The 15764-nt window shown below is 39.2% G+C and overlaps 1 long non-coding RNA gene across 1 annotated transcript; it reads left to right on the forward strand.

Moving 5' to 3' along the window:
- The first annotated feature begins 367 nt into the window (after window positions 1-367).
- LOC114043046 lies at window positions 368-15470 on the forward strand. Its single transcript, XR_003569055.1, has 4 exons — window positions 368-483; window positions 789-839; window positions 5248-5384; window positions 15269-15470. It is a non-coding gene; the product is annotated as an uncharacterized LOC114043046 (long non-coding RNA).
- The last annotated feature ends 294 nt before the right edge of the window (window positions 15471-15764 follow it).

The following is a 15764-nucleotide window of genomic DNA, read 5'->3' on the forward strand; positions in this document are numbered from 1 at the left end:
CAAAACTGGAAATCTAAAATAGTCGCAATGATGAAGGTGATAGATATTAAACCAGTGTTCTGAAGTAGCGCTGGGCTCACATAGACCTCAGTTGTTGCCTTGAAGGTTTTAAAACAAGGGAATGAGTAATATTCTCTCCAATCTCTGTGGCTTAAGTTTGTCCCCACCCAGAACATCTCTCTGGGAATGTAGGAATCTGACTCAGTTTAGCTTTTACCAGGGTTATTCAACTCTTCCCATAATCAATCAAGGCTACCAAGGCATTTGGATGTAAAGCAAGTTTATAAGGCATGTAAAAACAACAAATTAGGGGATTTATATCTAAGTCTCACGAGTAAGGGAATAGTTATTACTTGTTCCTTAAGGAAACCAAATGTCATGAAAAGAGGAAAAGCAGGTTTAGGAGGAGTCAAGGAGTGGGAGAGATTGAAAGGCCAGTTCAGAGCTCAGGATATTGGAGGTGGAGCAATTTTGGAGTCTAAGGTAATTCTAGTGGCTACACTCAGAGAATCTGGATTTAAATCTTATTTCTCAAATTTGTTTGTTTGACCTTGAACAAAACTTCCCACCTCTCTGGGTCTTAGTTTCTTCTTCTGTAAAAATATATTCATTTTGTTCCATTTTCTTCTCTCTATATATGTATATATAACTTTGTATGTCTCCAGATATTTCTTTAAATTCCTCATAACATTAGTTCTTATGGTACAATAATGCACTATTAAATTCACAGACAATAATATATTCAGAAATTTGTTTCCAATTCTATTTTTTTATTTTTGCCATTACAGTGCTAACTTCCTTGGTTCACAGTTCCAGAAATGGGACCAATCAATCAAAAGGTATGAGCATTTTTATAAGACTTATTACATAATTCTAGAAATGTAATAGTGTGTATGCTTCAATCACAGCTGTTCCCAGGATTTAATTTTGTCTCTTTTTATTGTTTTTTCCAATTGGTTGGGTTTTAGGTGATTCCTCAACTTTGTTTCAATTTGCATTTTCTAGTTATTAGAGGTTTTGAACATTTCTCATGCTGTTGATAATTTGTGTCTTAAGAACTACTTGTTCATATATTTTGACCACTTAACTCTCTAGGAGAATGGTTCTTATTCTCATAAATTTGTGTTTATTCCTTTTGTTGTTCATCCTTTGTTCTTGAAGAGGATCAATGACATCAGGAGGGTGATGTCTTGACTGCTTTTTAAAGTTTAGATGTCATACTTTTATCATCAATGTGTGATGCAAAGTGTTTTTCCCTCAATTTGTTTCTTTCCTGCTTATTTTTGGATACATTGATTTCTGTTGTGTGCAAACTTTTTATTTTTTATGTAATCAAATTAATACATTTTGTTTTATGATTTACTATTATGGCTTGTTAAGAATATGTCTCCTCTATGTAGTTATGAAAGACATTTCATTTCCTTGTCCTCTAGTTTCTTGTGGGTACATGTTTAAAAAATGTGCATTGTTATTACCACTGGAATTTGTTGTGCGTATGGTATGAGTTTATGATTTCTTCCTATTTTCCACCAAACTGCTATCCAATTTTTCCAACCATTTTTTTAAAATAATGAACACTTTCCTTAGTGTTTAGATTTGTTGAACCCCAGATTACCATGTGTCTGGTTCTAGCTAATTATTATATAGCTTCTTTCCCTGATCTTTTTTTTCTATTTCTTTTCTCGTAACAGTTAATTTTGATAGTTACAGCTTTAGAATACAATTTGAGATCTGGAAGTTTATGTCCCTTTTAAGTCTCCTTTTATGTTTTCATCATTTCCTTTGATATCCTTGATCCTTTGCTCTTCCATATAGATTTTGTCTTTTTTTTTTTTTAGTAACCTATGGAATGCAGAACCTATTGTGGTAATTACCAATCAGCAAAGTAAATAATTTACTGCTCTAAATCTTCTACAAACTTAATATTTTCTAACTTCATAATATGTCCCATAATGTGAATATCCTTTCCTTTTTCAATGAATGTATAAAACTTCCCTGAGTCATTATCACAAAGTTGTTGATTTTTTCTCCCTGGACATTTATCATCTTTTATTTTCAATGACTTACAAAATCCCTTATGTAGCAGGCACTCAATAATGTTTGTTGATTTGACTCAAATTGACTTTATTCACCCCTCTATAAATTCCTGCAAGACAGTATTGCTTATTTTATCTATCCTTTCTGAAACACATTGTGCTATCTCCTCAGTTTGTCACCATAAAAGAAGCTTGCACGTGCATTGTTGGGAGCAAAAAGTATTATGGTCTTAGTCATTTAAAAATTTCCTGCCAGTATGCATTTTTAGTTATTGACAATGATGTTCCCATAGAATATATTGCTCTTGTAAGAGCTTGGTCAGTTTTTTCCTTGATTTCACTTGTGATACAATCTATAAATAAAACCACTTAAAATTTTTTATACAGTTACTTGCAATATTTGATTACTTAAGGATGTAGACTGAGCAACTCTTTTAACACTGATGCTATGGAAACAGCAGGAAAGAGTTACTTTTTTTTCCCTTATCTTCATTATTTGGGACCAATGAAAAGTTTTTAAATGTCTCCTGAAGAATTTCTTTAATTTAAAATTTTTTTTAAAACTAAATGACCATTAACAATGACAAAGAATCAAATAACCCTGGAAAATAAAGGGCAAAATCATATAAATGTAATGTGAAGGTGACACTGTGGAGTCTGAAGGGGTCTGTGCTGCCTTCATTTCTCCTTCTCTACTAGAAAGGCAGTGGAATTGACACTCTCCCAGACCACAGCTATCTCTGCTTATTGGGCCAACTTGGAGGTGAGGCTTTCTGCTGCAGCTCTAACTGGAGGGTACAGCAGCTTCATTCTTCTGAGCCAAGCCCATGAGGGCCACAGCTCATTCTAGGGGAAATCCAAATGAGCTCAGTTCAAGTCCTAAGGGTCTACTTGCCAGGAAAGTTGTAGAATCATTCCTAGCTCTATACTGTATAGCTTTCATAGCCGTGGATGTCTTTTCCAGCCCAAACTGGAGGATTCTAGCTTATGTACTCCATGAAATAGAAGAAAACCTGGGCTGATCCCCCATGCACATTCTCATCACAAGTAAGGACTTGCCTGCAGACAATGGGAACAAACTACTTTATAAAAAGAGAATCAAACATAAGCTACCATAAGCAGTGGGGGACAGGGAAATAGGAAACATAGTTTTGTTCTGTTTTTTTCTTTTCAGCTCCAACTAAATGGATGAGAGCGAGGAGGAAGTGAAACTGAGAGAGGGTAGCCAGAGGGCATTCAAGCATGGCGCTCACTGCTCGGACAGTCACTGTTGCTACCACTTATAATGGCTGAAGTTTCTACCCCCACTGCACACTTGATACTATCACTCCATCCCTTTGTCACAACCCTCTCTGGCCATGTTCTCCGTCCCTTTGTTGCTCTACATATTGCTTCAGATTGTGTAATCTCTCTCCCGTATGCCAGCTCTGCTTGTATTTCAAGCAGGGGTGAGTCGGTAAATGTTTAACAACCAGTTCTCAAAAAAAAAAAATTACTTACAAGCACAATTTCAAGTTCAATCTTCATTATTGACATTTTCTTAAGTTTAGACAGGCAGTAAAACAGCAAATCAAGCCCTGATTTGTATTCCTGATTTCCAAAGTATAAATGCTTACACTGAAAATTTTAACAATAAAACAGATATTTTAACAAATAATACAGGCTGGCTCCATCAAAGTCCTGTTGTCAGGCCTCAAAACATACAGTCTTAAATCCTGTGGGATGTTATCTCCATCTTCTCCAGCTTAAGAAAGTGTGAGAAAACTCCATTTCCCAGGCTCCTTTGCTATTAGTCCCTAGATACTCGCCTTTGGTTCTTCTCCTCTGACATACAGGGAGTACATATAAGACACTTTTTTAAAAAATTTTTTTAGGCACTTGGAGTGAAGTGACTTGCCCAGGGTCACACAGCTAGTAAGTGTCAAGTGTGTGGTCTGAGGTCACATTTGAACTCAGGTCCTCCTGACTTCAGGGCTGGTGCTCTATCCACTGCGGCCACTTAGCTGCCTCTACAAATCCTATTCTTTCTAACTACCTGACAGGAACAGTCTCTCTTCTCTCTTTATTGCAGTATCCAAAGGTGATGGATTCATTCACTCATTGCAAGGACGCTGTAATGTAAACTGGGAAGTGCCAGAGAGTCACCTTCTATTCCCCTTGGAGCCTGTGACCCTGAGAAATAGGCTTGGGGTTAGGGTCCTGTTTTGCTTGTCTTTTTCAGCTCTATGCACAGGAAGTGGAGTCTCTAACCTGGAAGCATAGGCCATGAGAACCTTGGGGCCTATGATTCCAAGCCAGATTTTGTCAGCCCAGTAGGAAAGCCTTGAGAAGCCAGCCAGGGGCACTGGATGGAAGGGATAGGGTCAGGGGAGAGTCTTGGAACTTAGTGGAACTAATACTATGTAGGAACTGAGCTAAACTGTGAACCTAACCCTTCTCCCCTCCCCAAAGACCAAGGTGGTATGGAGGGGATTATGTCCCCAAGGTTTTAGAGGGATATATTTGTATATTTCTACTTGTTATTATACTTTCCAAGTATTCCTTTAGTATACTTTTGAAATATTCCTTTGTAAAAACTAGTATGTCTCTTAAGTGGTTAAATAGAACTGGGATGTTTAGTTCCCTAAAATCAGGAGTAACACAGTTGTTAGTGACTCGAGTCAATGGCAGAGAAGAGACACATCTGAACACTCTTAAAGGTACCAGAGAACCCAGAGAAGGGTGAAATATAACAAACCTGGCCTTTATGCAGTGGGTCCAGAGAATCACTGTTACATACATATTGGGTTGGGAAGTCCTGGTGAAAGGAGTCCCCCAAGCTGATGAATCACAAATCATTTGCCTATTTTTAAAAAAAATTCAGTATAGATTTGTTGAGCATATATTATATATCCAGCTACATGCTAGACTTTGTGTGCGTGTAGAAAGAATTATTAATATCATCCTGGCCTAAACAAACAAACAAACAAACAAAAAACCCTTGCAATCTAGTTGAGGAGTTAAGATACTAGTAAAAGTTAGACAATAGAAGCTAAAAATGCAAGAATTGTTATAATTTATAGGTTATATAAATAGTTAACAATGGGGTAAATAGTTAAGTACCATAGGAATTCAGAGGAGAGTGGGATTTTTAGGGACTGAGATGGTTAGTTCCCAAAATATTTTTTGCAGGCAATGCCACTAATATCATTATTATTCCAATTCCTGCCAGGATGAAGATAAGAGAGAAGTACTTTTTTCCTTTGACCTCACAAGGAAATGTTGCTAGGCTCCTGCTCTTCTCAGTGGGGAGAATCATGTCTGTTCAGCAGTAGGAGCTGCTTGGATGCTGGACGCTGCAGCTGATAGGTAATTTCCAAGAGCTCTTGTTTTAATTTTCTCTTTGCTGTGATGGGAGTTTGTTTTGCTTTGGCAGTTTGTAGAACTAAAGAAGATAACAAGCATTGTATGAAGCCATCCAAACTGATCAACCCAGAAGGGTAGATGTACAAGGGTACATTCTAGAGCCACAAGGCATTTTTAGAAATCATCTAGTCCCATCCCTTCATCTACAGAGTAGGCAACTGAGGCACAGAAAGGCAGAATGATGGAGAAGATCTGAACCTGGGCTTTGTGACTCCAAGTCTATGGCTCAACCTTTAAAATATTTAGACTGGTTCTTGTTTATCCTCCTCCTCCTCTGTCTTTTGACATGGTAGGGCAAATAAGGTCCAGTTAAGACAGGGCTCACCAGAGCCTCACCTCTAGAAAAGTATTATCAATTTACATGTGAGTAAGTCCCTGTGGAAGATGGGGGCCCACTAGAGAGGAAAGGAGAGTTCTTAGCCCTGTTCAGGTGTGAGTCCTATATGTTTTTTGTGGGGTGAAACAAAGCCTGTCCTATAGTCTGTGTTTTAATTACCTGGGTGCTTACAGTGGAGCTAGGGGTGGGGTAGGTTTCTGTGTGGTGTAAAGAATGAGACAGAAGCCTAATCTTAGTGTTTCTAGGGAAAACCTCGGGTGTGGGCAAAATGAGCCAAAGCCTACTATCTTAAGGGAAACCTTAAGTAAGGGCAAAAGCCAGAGAGAATGATTTATGTGAGGCCTCCGATATTGAACCTAGACATTTGGTTCTGGGATATATTTTGCCCCCATTTTATAGATGAAGACCTTAATGCTGAGACTTTGTGACTTACCATGGTCATCTCCTCCACTGCCTCCTTCATTTGATAAATTCAAAGTTCACCTCATTTTTGTGAGATAATTTCCTTGTTTTTCTTTCTCCCTCTCTCAGTACATTCCTTTCCCTCACCCTTCCATTCTTCTTTTGAAATCATCTAAACATAATAGGATCTCACCCAGGCCCTCTATGACTCCTGGTGACAATAAATTTCTAAGGGGTTACATGTATCATTTGCTTGTGTAAGAATGTAAACAGTTAAACTTTGTTTAATCCCTTATGATTTCTCAGTCATGTTTTTTGTGCTTTTTTTGACTCCTGTATTTGTATGTTAAATTTTCTACTCAGCTCTGGTTTTTTCATTAGAAATTCCTGTGAAGCCTCTGTTTTATGATAGGGCCATTCTCCCCCCCCCCCACCCCTACCCCACCCCCATACCCTGCTCAGTTTTGCTGGGTAGGTTCTTCTTGGTTGTAAGCCTAGATCCTTTATCTTCTGGAATATTATATTTCAAATTCTCTGCTCCTTTATAGCTGCGGCTGCATAATCTTGTGTGATCCTGACTGTGGCTCCTTGGCACTTGAATTCTTTCTTTTTGGCTACATACAGTACTTTTTTTCCTTTGACCTGGGAGCTCTGGATTTGGATATAATATTGATGGAAGTTTTCATTTTGAGGCTTCTTTCAGGAGGTAGCCAGTGGATTTTTTCAATTTCTACTTTACCTTCTGGTTCTAATATATCTGGGCAGTTTTCTTTTATGTTTTCTTGAAATATGATATGTGAAGTCTTTTTTTTTTTTTCATAGCTTTCAGGTAGTCCAGTGATTCTTAAATGATCTCTCCTTGATCTGTTTCCCAGGTCAGTTGTTTTTCTCATGAGGTAGTTCACATTTTTTTCATACTTTTGACTTTGTTTTTTATTATTTCTTGATGTCTTATGGAGTCATTAGTTTCAATTTAGCTAATCCTAATTTTCAAGGAGTTATTTTCTTCCATAATATTTTGTACCTCTTTTTCCAAGTTGTTAATTCTCTTTTCATATCTTCTCTAGCTCTTGCTTCTTTTCCCATATTTTCCTGTACCACTCTCATTTTTTCAAAAAAATATTTTTTAGCTGTTTTTTAAACTCTTGCTTTAACTCTTCTAGGAATTCTTGTTGGATTTATGTTCAAGATGCATTTTTCTCTGAGGCTTTGCTTGTAGATATTTGTAAGTAAATTTCTTGAGCTTCCCTGTTGTCATAATAGCTCTTTATTTTTTTTTTCACTTAGTAGTATTTTATTTTTCCCAATTACATGTAAAGATAGTTTTCAACATCCATTTTTGTAAGATTTTGAGTTCCAAGTTTTTCTCTCTTCCTTCCTTCCCTCACTCCTCCCCAAGACAGCAAGCAATCAGATATAGGTTATACATGTACAATCATCTTAAACATATTTCCACATTAGTCATGTTGTGAAAGAAGAATCAGAACAAAAGGGAAAAATCATGAGAAAGAGAAAAACAACAAAAAAGTGAAAATAGTAAGCTTCAATCTGAATTCAGACTCCATAGTTCTTTCTCTGGATGTGGATAGCATTTTCCATCACAAATCTTTTGGATTTGTCTTGGATGATTGTATTGCTGAGAAAAGTTGAGTCTATCATAGCTGATCATTGCATAACATTGCTGCTGCTATGTACAATGTTCTCCTGGTTCTGCTCACTTCACTCAGCATCAGGTCATGTAAGTCTTTCCAGTTTTTTCTGAAATCTTCCTGCTCATTATTTCTTATAGCACAATAGTATTTCATGACATTCATATGTCACAACTTGTACAGCCATTCCCCAATTGATGGGCATCCCCACAATTTCCAATTCTTTGCCACCACAAAAAGAACTGCTATAAATAATAGCTCTTTATGGTGAGGTTCTTTTTTTATTTGCTCATTCTTTCAGTATACTTCTTGACTTTGGGTTTTATATTAGCACTGGGCTCTGTGTAATTCTGACAGAGTGCAGGGAGAGATGTCTGGTCTGAGTTTCTGTCCCTTTATGTCTTCCTGCTGCTTTGATAGCTCTATTTGGGTTCCACACACTTTTGGTGCTCACAAAGTGATGTGATCCAGGGTGAGGTCTATTTAGCTCTGCAAGTTCCTGATCCAGGTTTGGGTCTGTCCTTGGTTGGAAGTTTCAGTAGGTTTAGTCATTGTTAGCCTGCTGGGAGGCTCTGCAGGTTTGGAGTGACAGAACTGCCTACTGCCCTTTAATCTAAGACTTCTGCCCTGGTTATTCCACTGCAGGCTTAGACACTAGGTTAAAAAGGCTAGAACTGAATCACTCCTCTGCTCTTGGGAACAAAGCTATATAGCTACATTTCTGGAACTTGTTCCTTGCCTGGTTCACAGCCAGAGTCACACTTGAGACCACTCTTCTCTGCCCTGGTTCTGTGACTTGGAACTGTGACTCCCAAGTAGCAATAGTACCGCTCCATGCTACCTGTTCCTGTGCCCACTGCTAGTTTGCGAATCCTCTGGGATCTCTTTCTGACTTGGTGCTTCCTCCCCTGGTGCCCTGTCTTTTTTTTTTTTTAACTTAATAGTATTTTATTTTTTCTAATTACACATAAAGATAGTTTTCAACATCCATTTTTGTAAGATTTTGAGTTTCAAATTTTTCTTCCTTCTTCCCTTCCCTCCCCCTTCCCCAAGACAGCAAGCAATCTGATATAGGTTATACATGTAAAATCATGTTAAACATATTTCCACATTAGTCAAGTTGTGAAAAAAGAATCAGAACCAAAGGGAAAAAACACAAGAAGGAAAAAAAACAAGAAACAAAAAAAGTGAAAATAGTATGCTTCAATCTGCACTCAGACTCCATAGTTCTTTCTCTGGATGTGGATAGCATTTTCCATCATGAGTCTTTTAGAATTGTCTTGAATGATTGTATTGCTAAGAAGAGCTAAGTCTATCATAGTTGATTATTGTACAATGTTGCTGTGTACAATGTTCTCCTGGTTCTGCTCACTTCACTCAGCATCAGTTCATTCAAGTCTTTCCAGGTTTTTCTTAAATCTACCTGCTCATCATTTCTTATAGCACAATAGTATTCCATTCCATTCATGTACCACAACTTGTTCAGCCGTTCCCCAATTGATGTGCATCCCCTCAATTTGCAATTCTTTGCCACTGCAAAAAGAGCTGCTATAAATATTTTTGTACATGTGGGTCCTTTACCCATTTGTTTGATCTCTTTGGGATACAGACCTAGTAGTGGTATTGCTGGATGAAAGGGATAGTTTATAGCCCTTTGGGCATAGTTCCAAATTGCTGTCCAGAATGGTTGGATCAGTTCAATAACTCCACCTGGCGCCGTGTCTTGACCTCCTTTCAGTTCCTGGGTGCTGGAATGCTTTGTGCTGGCTCCTGGCCAGTCCCCTGTCCCCAGTGTCTGCAGACTTCTCTATTGGTCTCTTAAGTTTCCCTGGTCTGAAAAAAAAATGACTTTTTCTTGGCTTTCTTGATCAGAATGCAATCTGGTGCATTTTTTTTAGATCCTCATGGAGAAAGAATAGAGGGGAGCTAGGCTCAACTGTTTCTTAATCTTCCATCTTGACTCTCATCCCCTCGGCTACTCTCCAGGGAATCATCAAAGGGATAACCTGGGTTTGTGCTTAACTGCCTCCTCCAAATCCAGGCCCTTATTTCTGTTGCTAACCTCTCTTTTAAAGGCAGATCCCAAGGGTGTGAACTCATTAGCAGCGAAGTGTAACTAATCAATCCCTACTGCTACCATAACTTTGAAGCAAAGAATTTGAGTCTAGGACAATGCGCCCCATGCTGAACATAATTTTTTTAACCATTGAAATTTTTTCTTATGGTAATGTAGATGGAGACCTTTTTTTTCCCCTCCCCTTTCAAAATGAGCAGTCTGGAGAAAATGGTAGATTTTTCACGAGACTTGATGAATACACCATTCAGATATTCCTCTTCTACCTAATATTTTCAAATATCACATATTTTTTTAAAAAAAGAATAGTGTAAAACTTCATCTTCTTCTCAATATTAAATATGTAGGTGCCTTTGCCCAAAGATCTGTAGCCATTTTACCCTTCAGCATCCTGAGAATGATAAGACCTTATGTTAAAGTATAAAAATAACTGATAGGATTGGATCCTGTGCTCCTTATAGCTTGAATGGTTCTGCACATAGCTCTCTAAAGCCTTATTGGCTGTATTTACACAGCCACCCACTATCGAGCTGCCCTAAGGCTATTATCTGACAACCATCTCTAAGGGCTTTGCCAAACGAGTTTGATTTAAATGAGACTTTCAATGGCATACTACCAGGAAACTGAGGGTCATTGCTATAGATCACAGAATGTCAATTACTCCACCAATAACTGGTTTTCTAATCCAAAGAAATTCTGCTTCCATTTATGTTTTTGTATTTTGTATATCTGGTTATAGAATTATTTATTTTGTTAATTCAGAATGTATACTTATGTTTCTGCCCTATAAACCACATGTAAACATAAACACATAAGAGCATAGCATGGTCATGTAAAAGCAGTGTCAGAAATGTTAAACCTCAGATTGAGCTGGGGCTGATGATGGAAGCTAAAGGCGATAAAAAGGTCTTTAAAAAAAACTATACTGGGAGGGCAAAGAGGATCCAAGAAGATATCAAAGAAAGGATAGGACCTTTACTTGGGAGAGATGAGAAACAGATAACAAGGACAAAGGAGAGAAGACAGAGCTACTTCATTTTTATTTTGTGTTGGTTTTCTCCGTGGTCTTTACACTGGAAATGATAGAATGAAAATGACTGACACGCTGTTGATATCCAAGATGAGAAAGTAGATAGTGTAACTAGAGTCTGGACATGCGGACTAGGTCAGGTTCCCAGAACAAGGTAACTGCTCTACCTCAAAGTTTTAGGGTTCACTTCAAGGGGCTGGGGAGTGTCTTTTCCAAGAGGATCAGCTCCAGCTCCCAATCTGGCAAATTTGGTATGTTTTGCCCAATATTCGTTGCCAGTTACAGTTAGAATCTTCCCTATATCATAACTGACCCAGTGTTTTAACATTCCAGCATTATTTAGCCAATTAATATCAATTAGCTTTGACCAAAGGGGTGTTTATTGAGAAGATATACCAAGAACAAAAATATAAACATATGCTCCCAAACCAGGGTGGCAGTCTTGGTCTCTGAAGAGAGTGGACTTCAGATTTAAATTAGTCATTTTCAAGCATTTACCTCACCAAGTTCACTTCCCAAGGCAGCACAGTTATTGCTAATTGCTCCCTTACTCCGTGACATTTTGTCTGCTATCGGTCAGCTGGATCAAGGAGGTCACTGTCACCTCACCAGCCACGACTACAGTGTGTTCTTAGTGCAAGGCTCCCCCAGGGTAGGTGCAATGGCTGACAAGTTAGTCCTAGCTGGGCCATTGTTGGGTTTATGCTTTAAAATGAGGGGACCACCAAGGGGTCCTGGATGAGTCAAGGCAAACAAGCCTTTGAATACTCTCCAAAAAGATCATGATGGCAACAAGCAGGTAATAGTGTATCAATCATCCTTTAATATGGCACAGATAGTACAGAGGCAGATGGCATGGGGATGTCGGGGGGAATGGGGTTGGAGGTAGACAGCGTGGGAAATAGATGTGGAACTAAAGGGGTCACATAGAGTCATTTACATAATTATGGATCAGAGTTGGGAGCACTGGGGCATCATGGTCCTATAGCAGTGCCCGAGGGGCAGGGCTTTAGGGTCCATTCTAGTGTGTGTGTGGGGAGGGACAGAATATGTCATATCTGTGCCACCTTGAGGTCACCTCATTAACATATTGGTGTCATCTAAGAGTTATCAAGACTACCTAAGGATGGCTTCTTTAACTTAAGGTTTTTCTTCTTTTATTGTGTATATTTGGTACTTATCTGCAATTTGCAGACCATTTTATTGGTGCCTAGCTAGCTTTTCTTAATTTAGCACGTAGTATCTGGATGTAGCCTTAATTTATTTAGGAGGCAGTTTGAGCAAGTATTTTCTATGTTTCTCCATACACTCTTAGTTGCTATTTCCTATTTATTGTTACCTTACACTGACTACCTATATACTTACTATATTACTGGTGCGGTGGTTGTGGGGACCATTTCAACACAATTGGAAAACTCTGGCATGGACTCCGTTTCCTGGACCTTTGGTGGCTACCTCTTTAAGCAGGTCACTGGTGCCACACCAAACTCAGCTGATGGCAGATTCTAGTATAGACTTCTGATCTTTTGAAGCTTGCAAGGTCACAGCCATCTTCATTAGTTCTTCATCTAAGAGCAGGAAAGAAGAAACACAGCAGCAGGACCTTGTGTTTGGATAGGGATATGAAGGCTCAAGGCCTCTCTCCCCTTCTGGAGACTTAATAGCATGCCTTTCCTTGCCTGTCACCAGAAAAAAGAGGGTGATAGTACTGTTTGTGTGCATAGCCACTTCCAGTTCAGCAGTCAATCAAAAAGACCCCTCTGTCAAACAATAAGTGGACAGAAAACAGTCAGAAAATACCTGTGCATGCTCTAAAGATCACTGGTGGCGGGGGGGGATTAAATCAGGCAGAGAGCTCTTCACATGCTCATAAGGACTGGGTTATCATTGGCCACTCTCCCATTACAATCACGAGAAAATACTGAGATATCCCCAACGAATTCAAGTCATCTGGTCCAGATAAAGTACATCCTTGGCCCCTAAAAGAACTAGCAAAGGCACCATGAGCAATATTTGAAAGATCATGAAAAACAGGAGAGATACGACAAGACTGGAGAATGGCAAATGTGATCTGATTTTCAAAAAAAAAGAAAGAAAAAAGAGTCTTCAGACTTTATGCCAGCAAACTTCAATTAGATTATTAGATGACTAGGAACATTCTAGAAAGGGCATATTAAGAGATGGTAGGTGAACATTCAGAAAGAGAAGCAGTGATCACAGGGTGCCAGCATGGCTTCATCAGGAACAGAGCATGCTGGACTAACTCTGTGGGTGTGTGTGTTTGTGTGTGTATGTGTCTGTGTGTGTGTGTGTCTGTGTCTATGTCTCTGTGTGTGTGTAGGATTATTGAAAATGCTGTGAGTAGAATTCACCTATAGTGCAGGAGAGTTCAAATTAAAAACAACAGATCACACAACAGGGGTATTGTGTATAATGGTTAATGAGATAAATGTTGTAAAGCATTCTGAAAACCTTAATGTACTATATAAATGACAATTATTATTATTTAGGTGGCATAGTGCCTGGAATTGGGAAGACCTGAGTTCAAATATGACCTCAGACATTTACTGGCTATGTGACCCTGGGCAAGTCACTTAATACTATTTGCCTCAGTTTCCTCATCTGTCAAATGAGCTGGTGAAGGAAATGGCAAACCTCTCTAGTATCTTTGCCAAGAAAACCCCAAATAGAGTCACAAACAGTCAGACACAACTGAAACTACTGACCAACAAAAATTAGCCTACAGTCAGCAAGCCTCCAGTCTGGTGATGACTTCATTCCCCAAGACTTCTACTATACTTCTGCTGATCTCAAGTAATATTTATAGAGCAATACAGGGGTGTGCTGGTAAATGTTTAACAACCAGGATCTCTTGGGAAAAAATGTATGCACACATTTTTAAGTTTAATCTGTATTATTAACACTGTCTTAAATCTAGACAATCAACAAAATAATAAAGCCAAGTTGTAATTTGTAGCAATTACAATTTCTTGGATACAAAAGCTCACAATGAAAATTTAACTATGGGTCTGGATGGTTAGAATTGACTGTAGCATGCTATTGCTATTCACAAAAGGAGAAGGGGAACAGTTGCTAGTAGGGGCAGTCTCAGTGTGAGGCTTCCATGCTTATGGTAAGCAGCACACAGGGGTGGTGGGGATGGGGGTGGTAATCTATGCTCTAGTCAAAACCCCTCGGAGCTTAAAATTATGTAGAGTTTTAGACAAAGGGTGGTATGATACCAATTGGAAAGTATCCTGTCTTCTATAGGACCAGTAACGTGAGATTATTCTCTAAATTGTCTAATAAGGAGTGAAGAATGAGGGATAAAGACATAAGGAATGTAACCCTAATTGTACCAATCAAGCAAGAGGCTGAAGGGAGTTAATATCCAATCTCTGGCTTTATTAGCCTTGGCATACCTGCATCTTAGGGGCTTGGGTGCCATACCAGTCAAACCAGTTTTCCCTGGTTGATGTTACCTATCTATCATAGTGGTAGTCAAGTACTTTGCTAAAGCCACTGAGGCTGATGACCTACATCCATCCTAGTCCTTTACCTGCCCAGAGGGTTTTCCCAAGTTCAGCTCAGGATTCTGACCACTCAGAAGAGGAGGACACATTCTCACCCTTATTAACTCTTTTTTTTTTTGGTTGGGCAGTGGGGGTTAAGTGACTTGCCCAGGGTCACACAGCTAGTAAGGGTTATGTGTCTGAGGCCAGATCTGAACTCAGGTCCTCCTGAATCCAGGGTTGGTGCTCTATCCACTGATCCACCTAGCTGCCCCCCTTATTAACTCTTTACCCCCTCCCAGGCTACTTCCCAGGCATCTTCACACCATGCTGCCACCACTCTAAGCATCCCCATCTCCTTCCCACAAGAACCTTGGCCTTCATCCCTGGAACCACTCTAGAATATGTTAGTCAACACCAAATAGGCTCTTTCTGGTAGTGTCTCGTTTCGTGGGTGACTGCCTTTTGCCAAGTCTGCTTCTGATATTGTAACTGCCCTGGTAGCCACTGCACTGTTGCTTAGATGCCCAGGAAGGGGAAGATACCATTTGCCTTTCAAGTTCCCAAGGGCCTTGTAGACACAAATTGGAGGAGTACCTTCATCCCAAGTAGAGATTTTTCTAGGAGGCCATGAGCTCATGGCTCGAGGCCTGGGATGTGAGTGAAGTACGCCATCTTAACGGCTCAGAGAGTCTTCTTTATATGTCAAAGCCTGAAGGAAGAGGAGGGCTGAGGGACAGGGGTCTCCCTTGTAGTATATGTATGGAGTTCTGGCTCAGTTGTCATTGAACAGTAAAAACCTTTGAATCATCCTGGTCAATAGGAAGCAGTCAGAAGATTTGAATGGAGAGAAGAGGTACCAAGGGAGGACTCCATCATGCTTGCTTGAAGCAGGACCACTCTAAGCTCTCATGTACTTGGCTGGAAAGTTGACTGAGCAAGTTCTAGGAGGATTGTCCTAGAGGAATGATACAGCGAGATTTTAATTATGTCATTTAATTTTTCCAACTAACAAAAATTTATTTTCTCTCCTTCTATCTGGAGGAGAAAAAAGAAAACTAAAACCATTATAACAAACACACACACATATATGCATACACATACATAGAGACATGTATGCATATATATGTATGTGTATGTAGTCAAGCAAAACAAATTCTCACATTGACCATGTCACAAAAATATATGTCTCATTCTGCACCCTGAGTCCATAACCTACTAACAGGAAGTGGGTAGCATGTTTCAACATGGGTGCTCTGGAATCGTGATTAGTCATTGAATTGATCAGAGTTCTTAAGTTTTTCAAAGTTGCTTGTCTT

Source organism: Vombatus ursinus, unplaced genomic scaffold (genome assembly GCF_900497805.2).
Source record: "Vombatus ursinus unplaced genomic scaffold, bare-nosed wombat genome assembly UNPS02014768.1, whole genome shotgun sequence".
Classification (NCBI taxonomy): Eukaryota; Metazoa; Chordata; class Mammalia; order Diprotodontia; family Vombatidae; genus Vombatus; species Vombatus ursinus.